Source organism: Saimiri boliviensis, chromosome 2 (assembly GCF_048565385.1).
Source record: "Saimiri boliviensis isolate mSaiBol1 chromosome 2, mSaiBol1.pri, whole genome shotgun sequence".
In the NCBI taxonomy this organism is placed as follows: Eukaryota; Metazoa; Chordata; class Mammalia; order Primates; family Cebidae; genus Saimiri; species Saimiri boliviensis.
This window is the reverse complement of record NC_133450.1, coordinates 130235650-130251747: the sequence shown is the minus strand read 5'-3', so window position 1 is coordinate 130251747 and position 16098 is coordinate 130235650. Positions and strand designations below refer to the sequence as shown.

The window sequence follows — 16098 nt, the reverse complement described above, 5'->3', positions numbered from 1 at the left end:
CAGAGCACAGCAGAAAGCAGCTGGTGTTTTGCTTCCTTTCCAGCAGAGGGAGGGAGCAACTTGGTGAGGACAACTCACCCTTGAGTTGGGGGAATGTGATCAGCAACCCCCACCTCCCTTGCCAGACTGAGCTGTAGCTATGGTTTTCCTAGAACAGCTATTCAACTCAAGGCAAAGAAACACCCAAACCAAAATGTCATAAAACTGATTTTATTATAAAACATTGCTTTTACTATGTTTAAAAACAACGATTAGGGCTAGGCATGGTGGCTCACACCTGTAATCCCAGCACTTTAAGAGGCTGAGGTGGGTGGATCACCAAGGTCATGAGTTCGAGACCAGCCTGGCCAACATGGCAAAACCCTGTCTCTACTAAAAATACAAAAATTACCTGGGCATAGTGGCAGGTGCCTGTAGTTCCAGCTACTTGGGAGGCTGAGGCAGGAGAAACACTTGAACCCAGGAGACGGAGGATGCAGTGAGTTGAGATTATGCCACTGCACTCCAGCCTGGGCAACAGAGTAAGCCTCCAAAAAAAAAAAAAAAAAAATTAGATAAAGCTTGCCATGCTAAAAATCAACAAAAAGATGACCTATTCTTCATAGGTTTCCATGCCCATTTCACTGTTTAAAAATTCCAGAAATTCAGGCCAAGAATGCAGGCAGCTGCCACAGGTGCAACGCCCGCTGCTGCATGACTGCGTGCCTTCTCTCCTCTCCTCTCCTGGAGTTTTCTCTACAACAAACCAACCCCTGAAAAATGATGGTAAAGAAATCCAACAGCGCCTAGAAATCCTAGAACATACTGCTTTAAATATTATTCACAAAGTCAAATGGTAAGAATCACAAAGTTTAAAAACAATTTAGGCCGGGCATGGTGGCTCATGCCTGTAATTTCAGCACTTTGGAAGGCCGAGGATGGTGGATCACGGGGTCAGGAAATCGAGACCATCCTGGCCAATGTGGTGAAACCTCGTCTCTACTAAAAATTCAAAAATTAGCTGGGCGTGGTGGTGCTTGCCTGTAGTCCCAGCTACTCCGGAGGCTGAGGCAGGAGAATCGCCTTGAACCTGGGAAGCGGAGGTTGCAGTCAGCAGAGGTTGCAGTCAGCAGAGATCGCACCACTGCACTCATTCCTGCCTGGGCTACAGAGCGTGACTCCATCTGAAAAGTATACAAACAAGCAAACAACAATAAAAAAACTCAATTTATATGTGCTCCATTTTCACGTGCATAGTCAACCAGATGTTAATTACAAAACTGGCAGCCAGAGCTGGGCTCTCTTAGGAAGGAAATCAATTTGCCAGGGACACATATCCAATTGCAAGGTTTTGCTAAACAGGTTGTAACTATATTTAGAACTATACAGAAAGGAAAAAGTGATTGCTCAAGTCAGTAGTGAAAGTCAGATGAAAACTTCATGGAACAAGATCTGAACTTCAGCTAAATGCTGCAAATCTAAACTCTGATTCCCAGAACCAAGTAGTTCAAAAAAATATATCACAAATTGCATTTGAAGAAAGCAAATTCTACCCATTCAGCCTTAAAGCGGTAAGGCATCTTTTAAAGAAGAAAAACTCATGAGTTAAAATAACAGACGTAGCGGTTTCCGTTTCCATTTACTACCCTGCATACCGCTGCTTTAAGATGCATCATTCTCAGCAAACTGACACAAGAGCAGAAAATCAAACACCGCATGTTCTCACTCATAGGCGGGTGCTGAACAATAAGAACACATGGACACAGGGAGGGGAGCACTACACACTGGGGTCCGTTGAGGGGAAATGGGGGAGGGACGGGGAGGTGGGGAGGTGGGAAGAGATAGCATGGGGAGAAATGACAGATACAGGTGAGGGGAAGGAAGGCAGCAAACCACACTGCCATGTGTGTACCTATGCAACAATCTTGCATGTCCTTCACATGTACCCCAAAACCTAAAATGCAATTAAAAAAAAAAAAAAAAGATGCACTGAATAGTTCATCCCAGGCTCTCACGTTGGTAATCACGAGTGCAGGATCTGGCTGAGGAAACCGATTAAGTACTTGGGAAGTTAGCTCCTGCCGTTCACCTGTTACAACAACGTGGAAGGCAGCGAAGGGCCGAGCGGTAAAGAACCGCTTGAAGACCTCGGGAGCTGGGGCTGCAGGCCTGCTCTGGACCCGCGGGTCTTGGGGCACAAGGCCCGGGCACCGGTGGGACCCGAGTCCGCCCGCGGGCTAGGAGCGTCTCGGCAGGTTCGGTTCCCAACGCGGCCCCGGCCCGCGCCTCCCTCCCCGCGCTTCCCAGCTGCCACCAGGGCCATCTTTTTCTGGATGGAGTCAAGGGGACAACAGAGAACTTCCCAGCACTCCACCTCCTCCCCGGGCGCGGCCAGGGCCTCCGTCTCGCTCACCGCCCGCTCCACCATCCGCTAGCTCTTGGCCGTGACCTCCGGGAACGGGCAGCGCCCCCGGGGGCCCCGAGCCGTCCGCACCTGGCGCTGGAGGTCCGGGTCGGCCTGGGTGCCCACGGCCCGGAACGAGGCCTCGCTGCACGCGCCGGGGGCCCCGCGAGGTCGCTGCGGCGGGTGTCCCGGCTCCGGAGCGTGACCAGGTGCTCGGCGCCCGCCGCCCACGTCCACGCTCCCCAGCTAATTTTATTTTCTCTGTATTTTTAGTAGATACGGGTTTTTGCCATTCTGGCCCGGCTGGATAATATACGTTTCAAAATACCCGGGCATGGTGGCACACGCCTGTAGTCCCAGCTCTTCGAGAGGCTGAGGCAGGAGAATCGCTTGAACCCGGGAGGCAGAGGTTGTAGTGAGCCGAGATCCCGCCATTGCACCCCAGCCTGGGTAACAAGAATGAGACTCCATCTCAAAAAAAAAAAAGAAAGTAAGAAGGAAGGAAGGAAGGAAGGAAGGTTACATTGATGTCAACTACGTCTCTGCTATCTGTGTGTGTTCACGTGCGTGGGTCCTCTCCTTACCCACCCCCCACACATCCCCTTCACAGCCTCTGGAATCTGTCATTCCGTTTTCTACCACCATGAGATCACTGTTTTTGCTCCCACACGTGAGGGAGAACGTGTGGGTGACACCTCCCAGATCGGGGACTCTGGACAAGCCTGTGGGGTGAGGCCCTCTGTGGCTGCCACCCACACACGGGAGCCGGAATGGGGCCTGTGCTGCCTAACTCAAAAGGCTGCTCTTCCACCCCATGAGGGACCCAGAGAAGGAATGAAGGAAGTCTGGAATCCCTGCCCCCCTCAGCCCTGCATGGGTCACACGAGGGTGTGAGACAAAGGGGGCCTGTAGCGGCCCTGGGTCAGTGGGTGGGATGGTTAGAATCTCTGTCCTGGCATGTGATGACCTCTACCTGTCCCTGAGTCCTTTCCTGATGCCTGAGAGCCTAGGCACACTTTGCTGTCATGAAGAGGCGGGGAAGGTGGTTGCTAACTTCGACAGGTGGCTTGGTGTGGCTGGAGACCTGCTCCCTGTTCCCCTCAGTTGTGTTCGTTCAGGCCACTCTTTCCAGGGGCGCTGATAAAGACTATTCGCTGGCCTCATCAGTCTCCCTGGGAAATGGGGTATCATTGGGTCAGGCTGGGGTCCACGGACTGGCAGTGGGGTGGGTGTGATCCTGGGTTACCCCTGGGTTCCCATGGCCAGGCCTGCCTCCCTCTGAGCTATGGCCCTAGGGACATGTTTCTGCCTGTAACCATGATCCTGTGGAAACACGACTGCTTTTATCTTCCGTGACCTGAGCTTTTCTCTAATCAGAAATAGACAAGTCATCATTATAGTGGGAGATTTCATTGTATCTCTATCAATAAGCAACAAGAGCAAAGCAGACAAAACCCAGCAAGTGACAGATTTAAACAATATGACCAACCAAATTGACCAAGTGAGCATTCAGAGAAGCCTGCACCCAATAACCACAGAATACACATGTTTTACAAGCACGTGAAAATTTTTACAAACTGACTATATGCCAACTTATTTTGTAAATCTCAAAATATTTCAAATAATAGAAATTGCAGTGAATGTTTTCTGGCTACAATAAAATTAAGCTAGAAATAAATGAGAAATAATCAACTAGATAATCCTCATATTTGGCAATTAAGACACACTTCTGAATAACTCATGAGTCAAATAACTCACAAATGAAAGTAGAAAATATTGTCAACCAAAAAAGAAACTATCAGTATACTAAACTGGCAACCAACAGAATGGGAAAAAATTTTGCAATCTGCACATCTGACAAAATACATAGAATCTACGAAGAACTTAAACAAATTTACAAGAAAAAAACCAAACAACCCCATCAAAAAGTGGGTGAAAGATATGAACAGACATTTCTCCATAGAAGACATTTATGCAGCCAACAAACACTGAAGAAAAGCTCATCATCACTGGTTATTAGAGAAATACAAATCAAAACCACATTGAGATACCACCTCACGCCAGTTAGAATGGCGATCATTAAAAAATCTGGAGACAACAGATGCTGGAGAGGATGTGGAGAAATAGGAATGCTTTTATATTGTTGGTGGGAGGGTAAATTAGTTCAACCATTGTGGAAGACAGTGTGGTGATTCCTCAAGGATCTAGAAATAGAAATTCCATTTGACCCAGCAATCCCATTACTGGGTATATACCCGAAGGATTACAAATCATTCTATTATAAAGATACATGCACATGTATGTTCATTGTGGCACTGTTTACAATAGCAAAGACTTGGAACCAACCCAAATGCCCATCAATGATAGACTGAATAAAGAAAATGTGGCACATACACAATATAGAATACTATGCAGACAAAAAAGGATGAGCTCACATCCTTTGCAGGGACATGGATGAAGCTGGAAACCATCATTCTCAGCAAACTGACACAAGAACAGAAAACCTAACACCGCATGTTCTCACTCATAAGTGGGAATTGAACAATGAGAACACATGGACACAGGGAGGGGAGCATCACACACTAAGGCCTGTTGTGGGGCGGGGAGGGGGAGGGGAGAGGTAGCAGGGGGTGGGGGAATTGGGGAGGGATAACATTAGGAGAAGTACCTAATGTAGATGATGTGGGGATGGATGCAGCAAACCACCATGGCACGTGTGTACCTATGTAACAATCCTGCACGACGAGCTGCACATGTACCCCAGAACTTAAAGTATAATAATAATAAAAAAGAAAAACAGGTATGCATCAAATCTGTGAGAAGCAGATGAAGCCATTTTTAGGAGCAGATTTCAGTTTCACATTTTTTATAACAGAAAAGAATAAGAGCAAAAAAAAAATCAGTGAGATAAACATTCATCTCAAGAAGTCAAAAGGAGGCAGGATGAGGTGGCTCACACCTCTAACACTAGCACTTGGGGAGGCTGAGGCAGGTGGATCGTTGGAGTCCAGGGAGTTCAGGACCAGCCTGGGGAATATAGTGAGACCACATCTAAATTAGTCTGTTCCCACGCTGCTATGAAGAAATACCCAAGGCTGCATAATTGATAAAGGAAAAAGGTTTAATTGACTCATCGTTCTGCAGGGCTGGGGAGGCCTCAGGAAACTTACAATCATGGTGGAAGGGGAAGCAAACACATCTTACTTCGCATGGCAGTAGGAAGAAGTTCTGAGCAAAAGGGGGAAAAACCTGTATAAAACCATCAGATCTTGTGAGAACTCATTCACTATCCTGACAACAGCAGCACGGAGGTAACCACCCCCATGATTCAATCACCTCCCATTGGGTCCCTCCTATGATACACGGGGATTGTGAAAACTACAATTCAAGATGAGATTTGGGTGGGGACACAGCCAAACCACATCACTGTCTCTAAAAAAATACAAAATTAGTTGGGCATGGTGGCGTGTGACTATGGTCCTAGCTACTCAGGAGGCTGAGGTGGGAGGATCACCTGAGCCCAGGGACGTCGAGGCAGTGTGAGCTATTGTTGTGCCACTGTACTTACTCTAGCAGCCTAGATGACAGAGTGGGACCCTGTCTCAAAAGAAGAAGAAGAAGAAGAAGAAGAAGAAGAAGAAGAAGAAGAAGAAGAAGAAGAAGAAGAAGCAGCAGCAGCAGCAGCAGCAGCAGCAGCAGCAGCAGCAGCAGCAGCCGCCGCCGCCAGGCGCGGTGGCTCAAGCCTGTAATCCCAGCAGTTTGGGAGGCTGAGGCGGGTGGATCACAAGGTCAAGAGATCGAGACCATCCTGGTCAACATAGTGAAACTCTGTCTCTACTAAAAATACAAAAAATTAGCTGGGCATGGTGGCGCGTGCCTGTAATCCCAGCTACTCAGGAGGCTGAGGCAGGAGAATTGCCTGAAGCCAGGAGGCGGAGGTTGCGGTGAGCCGACATCGCGCCATTGCACTCCAGCCTGGGTAACAAGAGCGAAACTCCGTCTCAAAAAAAAAAAAAAAAAAAAAAAAAAAAAAAAAAAAAAGAAGAAGAAGAAGAAGAAGAAGAAGTAGTAGTCAGAAAGAAAGAAAAAAACCCCAGTAAATTATTTCCTATTAAAGTAGAAGAAAGTAAATAATAATTACCTGGCTGGGTGTGGTGGTATGCATCTGTAGTCCCAGCTACTTTGGAGGCTAGGGTGGGAGGATTGCTTGAGCCCAAGAAGTCAAGGCTGCAGTGAGCTGAGAGTTTGCCCCTGTACTCCAGCGTGAGCAATGGAGCAAGACCCTGTCTCTAGTCAAAAAAAAAAAAAAAAGAAAAGAAAGTTAATAATAAAGAATAAATTACTTGAAAACAAAGAACAGAGGATCAATTAAGCCAGATGTTGGTTCTTTGCAAATTTAGATGAAAAGAAAAACTCCTAAAATATGTAACTTATCAAGCTCAAATTAAAGTAACAGATCAGAATAGTTCCATATCTATTAAATACATTGAGCATAATTAAAATCTTCCCACATAAAAGCTGTAGGTCCCAATGCTTCTCTAATTGTAACAATCCAATTACAATTAATTGTAATGGTTTGGTGTTGTGGCTCACGCCTGTAATCCCAGCACTTCGGAAGGCCAAGGCAGGTGGATCACCTGAGGTCAGGAGTTTGAGACCAACCTGGCCAATATGGTGACACCCCATCTCTACCAAAATACAAAAGTTAGCCAGGTGTGGTGGCGCACGCCTGTTGTCCCAGCTGCTTGGGAGGCTGAGGCAGGAGAATTGCCTGAAGCCAAGAAGTAAAGTCTGCAGTGAGCTGAGATCGTACCACTGCACTACAGCCTGGCAACAGAGCGAGACTCCATCTTAAAAAAAAAAAAAAGTTCTAGAGCAGGAACAAAGGGAGTACAGTATACCTGGTAGAGGGTGAAGCAGGTGACTTGAGAGATTCAAGTGCACTGTTTGACCTCTGACGTCGGGTTTTATAAGTTGGCATGCTTCTGGGGGTTGCGTCCCTTCTCCCTTGATTCTTCTCTTGGGCTGGGCTGTCCACCTGCGCTTCGGGCTGCCAGCACTTGGGAGGGGCCGTCTACACATTGTATTTACTGCAGTTGTACGCGTGCTCACCTGAGGCATTCTTCCCTTACTAGCTGAGTGTTCTTAGAAGAAGGTCAAACACCAGTGAAACGCCACCATTTCGCCGCTTTGTGCACGCACCCACCCTCCCAGCTCCTGAGATCTCATTGGGAAGCTGTTGATCACATTTCAGATGTTTTTGTCTAACTGCCTTTCCCTGGCACCGGATGTGACTTATTATTATTTTAGAGAGACAATGTAACAACTGTCTGACCATCACCTGATGGTCGCCTGAGGTTCCTGGTAGGGGGAGCACCTCTCCTGCCCTGTTCATATCTGACTGACTACCAACTGACTACCTACTGTAACACTTCCACTTTCAAAAGTGTCAAAGATGAAGCTTGTCTTGGCCTGATCTCTGGATAGAGAAAAATCTGTTTAACTTGGAAGCCAAGGCCAGTCTTCACATCAGTACGCAGCTCAAACTCATGCCATGAGCACTGTCTTAGGAACTGCAAGCTGAGACTCTGGCGGAGGGCGTGGGTAGCTGAGATGACTGTGTTTCCAGCTTCTGCCTGCGATACTTTGCATCAGGACCTTGGTTAGCCCATTGCTAGAGAGTAAAGGACCAGACTACATGCACACTGCCATAGGGCAGCCACCAAACCAGAGCCCCTACCCGGTCACCCCCTCTACTGCCTCTAACACTCTGGGCCCCTCTCCACCCACCCTGAGCACCCTAGAACCAGGTGCCGGACATCTAGGGGCAGTCCCTACGCTCCAGAGCCTGTGAAATTATTCACACTTGGCAACTTACTTGAAACACTCATCCTGCCTCACCTGTTCCTTCCTGCAGAAACCCTGATAAAGGCTCTTGCCCATGTTTTTCCTGCCCTTTCTGCCTCCTGCGGGACCCTGGTTTTTTCCTGTGTGGCCCTCTGTGGCGTGGTCCCTGCTCTTGGGATCTGTGAGTATAACAAGCTGTCTTTTCAGTAGCATTTATTTCTTGGTATGCTGGGCTTGCTGTCATGAAACACACACACACACACACGTATAATGCATATATATATATGTATAAACAGGGTCTCACTCTATCACATAGGCTGGGGTGCAATGGTGCATTCATAGCTCACTGCCGCCTTGACCTCCCAGGCTCAAGCGATACTTTCATCTCAGCCTCCAGAGTAACTGGGGCCACAGGTTCACACCATCATACCCAGCTAATTAAAAAAATTTTTTTTGTAAAGACAAGGTCTCCCTATGTTGCCCAGGCTGGTCTCATACTCCTGAGTTCAGGTGATCCTTCCACCTCAGTCTCCAAAAGTGCTTGGATTACAGGCATGAGCCACCATGTCCAGCCAAAAACCTGTAATTAAAGCAGTAGAAGCCCCCCAGGACACACAAAAGGGGAAGTTTATGGAAGAGTGTACCTTCAGCATAGACAGGCTGCCAGGATGTCCCTGGACACAGCCCAGGTGAAGGAGAATCTCTAAGCCATGTTACAGATCAGAGAGGGCACTGATCCCTGCGTGAGCACCTTCACACAAACAATGGACTGGGGCTATCTGGAGCTTCAGACTACAGGATGATGTGATAGATAAGCAAGGTTGATATTGAAGGGAGAAAATACTGTTTTCTTTCTTGTGTTTAAATTCTATTAAAAATACCAGAAAAGTGGGAGAGAACTAAAATGATTTCTAGCCACCCTGCCTCTACCACCAGGGCCCACACATCATCCAGGGGCCTGATGGTCTGTCCACCCTGTCCCACTGCCAGTTCCTGTACTGTTGAGACTAGCTTGGTTGTGGAGACCCCAACCCAGGTGGCGCTGAAGGAGTTAAGAAACAGACACAAAGACAGAGTGCGAAAGTGGGAAACAGAGTAGGATGTCAGGGGGCTGACAGCATTTCATAGCTGGAAGCCCAGAGCAGAAATGAAATGAACACTATTCAGCATTGTGAATACTCTTGGGCCTGGTTTTCGTCATAAACCACCCTGTGCCCATGGAGATAAGGGCTCTTCACTGAGACTTGAAGGCTTTCAGACTCTTATAGCGTGTCTTACATTGACAGTTGGCTCACTTAAGTCTGTCATTATTATTATTTTGAGGCTTTTAAAGCCATTAAGAAAAGTCAGCTCATGGTGTTAAAAAGAAAAGAAGTCAGCCAACTCCACAGTCCTTCTGACTACTGCTTCAGTGCTTTTAAAGAGCCTCCCCTTGCTGGGCGTGGCAGCTCACGTCTGTAGTCCCAGCACTTTGGGAGGCCAAGGCAAGCAGATCACTTAAGGTGAGGAGTTCGAGACAAGCCTGCCCAACATGGTGAAACCCCTGTTTCTACTAAAAATATAAAAATTAGCCAGGTGTGGTAGTGGGCACCTGTAATCCCAGCTAGTCGGGAGGCTGAGGCAGGAGAATCACTTGAACCCAGGAGGTGGAGGTTGCAGTGAGCCAAGAGTGCGCCACTGCTCTCTAGCCTGGGTGACAGAGACTCTGTCTCAAATAAATAAATAAACAAACAAACAAATAAAAGTCCCCCCTACCACATGGACCCAGGCCTCACCTCCCAATGGGCATATCGTCATCCGCCCTGGGGGCCATGGCAGCTGTCCTTCGGGCCAGCGCTCAGCGCCTGCTCACTTCCCCCAGCAACAAGGCCCTGACCCTGAGGTTCCGCCTTTTAGAGCCACTTCTGGTACTCTCCAAATTCGGGTTCCCCCCAAACACAGAGTTTACGATGTGGGTATTGGGCTTGTGTGCAAGGGTTTAGTTGTAGAAGTGGTGTCAGGGGTCAGGAATGGGGGTCTCTTGTTCAAATGTCACTTACTTAAAGGGGGCTTCCCTTACCAACTGTTGTAGGTAGAACCGTATCCCCTCAAAATTCATATGTTATGTTCCCAGCCCTTGGCACCACAGAATGTGACGTTGTCTGGAAACAGGGTCATTGCAGATGTGATTAGTTCAGATGAGGTCATACTGGAGTGGCTGGGGCCTCATCCTGGCATCCTTATACCTATACCTGGCATCCTTATAAAACGGGGAGTTTGGACACTGGCACGCACAGGGAGAACAGCACATGACGACAGAGGCAGGGATGGCAGGGACGTGACCATGAGCCAAGAGCCGGACAAACCACACGCAGCTTCGAGAGGCCTGGAAACCGTCCTCCCTCCCACCTCCCAGAAGAAACCACCCACGCTGATACCTGGATCTCAGACATCTGGCCTTCAGAACTGGGAGGGAATCGTTTCTGTTGACGCCACCAAGGCTGTGGCACTTTGCTGATGGCTGCCCCAGGAAGCAAATACATCCACCTACCAAAAAAAAAAAAAAAAAAAAAAAAAATGTCACCACAAAGCCATCCCTGGCTGTCCTGCCCTGCTCCTTTTTCCTTCACAGCATTTATCGCCTGAAATGAGATTGTGGATTTGTTGATTGGTTCCCCCATTGCCAGGTAACTCCCACGAGGGTGGGACGCACGTGGCTCGCCGCCGTCTGCAGCATCGAGACCAGCGCCTACCACGTGGTAGGTACCCCGCGGCTGTAATTCTACCACCGTGCCTGCTTCGAACATGTAGATTGGTTCCAGTGCATTTGGACAATTAGGGAACAATTTGAGCACAATGCGAATTTTGCAATTGCTTATGTGTGATTTTTGTTTGTATTCACACCAGGTGAATACAGGAAACAGCCCAGTGGAGCCAAGGTGCACAGGAATGCAGAGTGCACATGCACACACCTCACATCCACCAGCGACCTGAGTTTCCTGCTGGGTGGCCAGCCATACCCACTGAGCATTAGTCCACTTTTACAGTGCTGTAAAGAACTACCTGAGACTGGGTACTTTATAAAGAAAAGGGATCTGTCTAATTGACTCACAGTTCCAAACGGCTGGGAGGGGCTCAAGAAACTTACAATCATGGAGGAAGGCGAAGGGGAAGCAAGGCACGTCTCACATCGTGGTAGGAGAGAGCGAGCGTGTGAAGGGGAAAGTGCCACACTCTTGTTTTTTCCTGTTTGAGATGGAGTCTCTCTCTGTTGCCAGCCTAGAATGCAGCGGTGCAATCTTGGCTTACTGCAACCTCCACCTCTTGGCTTCAAGCGATTCTTCTGCCTCTACCTCCCGAGTAACTGGGACTACAGGCATGCACCACCATATCTGGCTAATATTTGTATTTTTCGTAGAGACTGGGTTTCACCATGTTGGCCAGGCTGTTCCCAGACTCCTGACCTCATGATCTGCCCACCTTGGCCTCCCAAAGTGCTGGGATTATAGGCGTGAGGCATTGCACCTGGCCAGCGCCACACTCTTAAACCATTAGATCTCATGAGAACTCACTATCAGAAGAACAGCAAGGGGGAAATCCACCCCCTTGATCCAATCACCTCCCACCAGGTCCCTTCCCTGGCACATTCCGATTACAATTTGAGATGGGATTGGGGTGGCGACACAGAGCCAAACTGTATTTTCTCCAGGGACCCAGGGGACCCTGTTTTCTGCTTCAGGCATCTCACAGGCTACACCCCTTCCTCCATCTACTTCACAAGCAAACTCAGGCCTTCGAATAAAGTGTCATGCTCATCATAGTATTTGTGATTTCCTCAACAACTAAGCATGTAAACTCTGCTACCCTTTCGATTAGGTTCCTATCGTTTTAAAAAACTGTGTCACTGATGAGGTGTTTTGAGTGTCCTGCCCACTCTCATTTTTTCCTGTAAGTCCTGTGGTTTTTATTGTGCAATTTTGCATAGCCCAGTGAATTTTAGGAATGTCTGTTGCATCATAGCCAAACTGATATATTTGTTGAGTGACTGAATCAAGGCTTGTCTTTCTGAATTAAACCCTAATTTAGGATGGTATGTTTTTTCAATATTCTTTTTTTTTTTTTAAAGGCGGAGAGAGTCCCTGTCTGTTGCTCCAAGGAGCTGGGGTTACAGGCGCCCGCCACCACCCTCAGCTAATTTTTGTATTTTTAGTAGAGATAGGGTTTCACCGTGTTGGCCAGGCTGGTCCCGAACTCCTGGTCTCATGTGATCCACCCGCCTCGGACTCCCAAAGTGCTGGGATTACAGGTGTGAGCCACCACACCGGCCCTACCCAGCCTATTTTTCTAATATTCCAATGAAATAAATTTGCTAATTGCTTGTTGAGGCTGTTTACAGCTGAAAAGTTCATGGCACAACACGGAACAATGGACAGGAAGGACCCAGTAAATGACAGCCTCCTTCCTCCTTCCTAACACCTAGTACAGAGATAACATGACAAATGGGACTCAAGAACACACACACAAAAGCGCCGACCTGTCATAGATAATGTGTGGGCTGCAGCAGAGAACTTCGGTGGCTGCACCATGCATCTTCTTATCCATAAGTCACAGCTTTGGTCTCACGGCCCAGCGTTAGGCAACCCCAGTGGGAGTTCCCTCTTGAAGTTCATGGCAGGGAACTGCAGGTTAGAATGTGACCTTCCTGCAGGTGGCAAGTGCCATCCGGATCCCAGGGGCTCCCATCCCTGTCTCTGGTCTGAGAATCCAGGAAGGTGTGGCTCTGTCCATGGGGGCAGAGGACCCTGGGCAGCATGTGTCCCAACCTCTCTCCCCACATCTCAGCAGCTGAGGACACAGTCCTTGGAGGTTTCTTGCTCATTTCCTGCTGAAAGATCCCACTTTCGATCTGTAGCTTGAAGTACAGTTCTCAGGGTAAGCTCAAGGGAAAAGCAGAGACCACCTGTTGATGATGGTCACGAGTTATGAGTTACGGTCAGAGCCCCCAACATCAGCAGGGACGAGGATGGTCCTGGAGACACAGAGCGTCAGCCTCAGCACTTCCCCAGCGCCGCCCCTGGGAGGGGACGCTGGAAGAACTGGCAGGTCACTAGATTCTCCCACAGATCTTGTTTCCTGGTCACCAGGTGATAGGCACGTTGAACCTAGAACTTTGTTAACTAATACTGGTTTGTCTCTGGACAGCAGCAAGCGCGCTTCCTCTGAGCAGCTAGACCCCCATGTCTGTGTGTCATTGACCATTGGTACTGACCAAGGGACAGAAAAGCTTGACTGGCCAGATTCCCCCCTTGCCTTCAGCCACAGGGCAGTTCTCCAAAGCACTAAAACCTGGAGAATGCAAAGCACATCCAGTTACTTAAAAGCAGTCTCTCTTCTGGCCGGGCGCGGTGGCTCAAGCCTGTAATCCCAGCACTTTGGGAGGCCAAGGTGGGCGGATCACGAGGTCAAGAGATCGAGACCATCCTGGTCAACATGGTGAAACCCTGTCTCTACTAAAACTACTAAAAAAAATTAGCTGGGCATGGTGGCGTGTGCCTGTAATCCCAGCTACTCAGGAGGCTGAGGCAAGAGAATTGCCTGAACCCAGCAGGCGGAGGTTGTGGTGAGCCGAGATCCCGCCATTGCACTCCAGCCTGGGTAACAAGAGTGAAACTCTGTCTCAAAAAAAAAAAAAAAAAAAAAAAAAGAAAAAAAAAAGCAGTCTCTCTTCCTACAGAAAGAGAATCAATCCTTGATGCAGTCCGGTGGCCACCTGGAAAATCCCAGAAAGACTGGCCTCAAAGACTGTTTCTGTCCCTTGGTCTTGAACGTGGGACAGACAAGGTCAGAGCAGCCATGAGGAGAGAATCACCCACACACAGAGTCCACAGCCCAGGAATGGCTGTTTGCTCTGTACTATAAACACTCACGCAGCTACAAACTTGGCTTTTTCCAAATAAGACTTAAAAGGACTCAAGAATGTAACAAAGGACAAATATCTTCCCTCTTTTCTAAGAGACCAACTCCAAGGTCTGTTGTAGTAACGGATCTAAAACATAAAACTAGCAGGTATCCCCAGCGCCCAGCCCGACGTGACCATGCTGTCCCGCCTGCTAACAGAACACCAGGCCAAGCCGAATGAATACAAGAGCTGCAGGAGAAGAGGAGGCGAGAGGCTGTCACTGCAGTGACCTGCCTGATGGAAACTTTGGTGGATCACCTCAGTGTGGGCATAGCCCAGGCCTACGTGAACCAGAGAAAGCTGGATCAGGAGGCGAAGATCCTACAGGTCCGGGCTGCCCAATTTGCCAACAGACAGGCCAGTGGATCAGAATGGTGGAGAACTTCAACCAAGCACTCAAGGAAACGGGATGTGGAGAGCGGGGCTCGGAGCATGGCGCTGGACATGTGGACCACTGCTACTGCACTGGAATGTCTACAAAGGACAGCTGCAGCCTGCCGCTTCCTAGCCCCTGCTCCCTCCTCCTCCCCCATCCCTCCCACCTCACCCACTGTGGGAAGGAGGGAGACTGACAAGCCTTGAATAAAACACAAGCCTCACACACAGACACACACACAAAATTTTGTGTGTGTGTGTGTAACTAGCTTTGTATTTTCTCTCAGCTGGGCTTGGTGGCTCACGCATGTAATCCCAGAACTTTGGGAGGCTGAGGTGGGTGAATTACTTGGGGCCAAGAGTTCGAGACCAGCATGGCCAACATGGCAAAACCCCATCTCTAGTAAAAATACAAAAATCAGCTGAGTGTGGTGACAGGTGCCTGTAATCCCAGCTACACGGGAGGCTGAGGCAGGAGAATCATTTGAACCCGGGAGGCGGAGGTTGCAGTGAGCAGAGATTGCACCACCGTACTGCAGCCTGGGGAACAGGGTGAGACTGTCCCAAAACAAAAACAAAACAAGAAGACACAAGCTTTGTGTTTTCTGCCAAAAAAAAAAAAAAACGTTCTGCTCTGAGGGCTTCTCAAACCCATCCCCACAGAGCAGGCTGTGTGGTGTGAATGTGGCTTCACTGTCAAACTTCTCTGCAGGAGCTGAGGACCCAGGCAGATGTGAGTCACTTCCCTCAGAACTGCTGTCTGGCTGAGCCCCCAGAACCCCAATCTGTCCCTTCTTCCTCTTCATTCAGGCCCAGCCTCAAGGACGAGCTTACTCGCTTGTGGATTTTCCCAGGTGTTCATTGTTACCACGTGATCATTTTCACTTGCCCCATTTTAAAAAAAATAAGACTATCCTGACAACACACACTACCTTCAACGTCCCGTGCAGCCCAACCTGGGGAGGCGGGTCCTGCCAGGTGCTGACCCAGAGTCTTCGATTCTTGGGTTGTCCAGCAGGTGTCTGAAGAATGTTTCTTAGACTGCTGGTTACACATCAGTCCAGAGCCTCGGGGATGACAAGGCTTTTGAAGTTATTCAGGCACCTGAGCCGGGGCTAGGCCTCCCATTGCCACCTGTACCTACTTCCGTGTCACCGGGAGGGGCTGGCTCTGTCCCATGCACACCTGGGTTTGCACACTCACCTGCAGGCCTGAGCTCCACCCCGGGCTGCTCCAACCCGGAAGCCTCGCTAGAGAGAGAGGTTGTTCAGTCTCACCTGGGGCGTGGGGATAACCAGGTGGAAGGCTTGTGGGGGGCTCATTGGGCACATCTGAGAACCCGGTGAGACAAGCATACGTTCTTCCTCTCTGAGGGCACAGCTCATGAGCAGCCAGGCGATTCAGGAGCACACCTGTGTCAGATGGGATTTCAGGCCACTCTGGAGATAAAGCCTCCACCTCCCACCCGATACACACAGATGCTCACCTTGCCCTGGGCAGCGTCTCAGCTGCTGGTCCTGAGCCCCTAAGGCTGCAGCAGTTACACTTTCTCCAG

At 49.0% G+C, this 16098-nt stretch overlaps 1 pseudogene; it reads left to right on the top strand.

The window, feature by feature from the left end:
* The first annotated feature begins 14304 nt into the window (after positions 1-14304).
* LOC101033921 (biogenesis of lysosome-related organelles complex 1 subunit 1-like) lies at positions 14305-14676 on the top strand (annotated as a pseudogene).
* The last annotated feature ends 1422 nt before the right edge of the window (positions 14677-16098 follow it).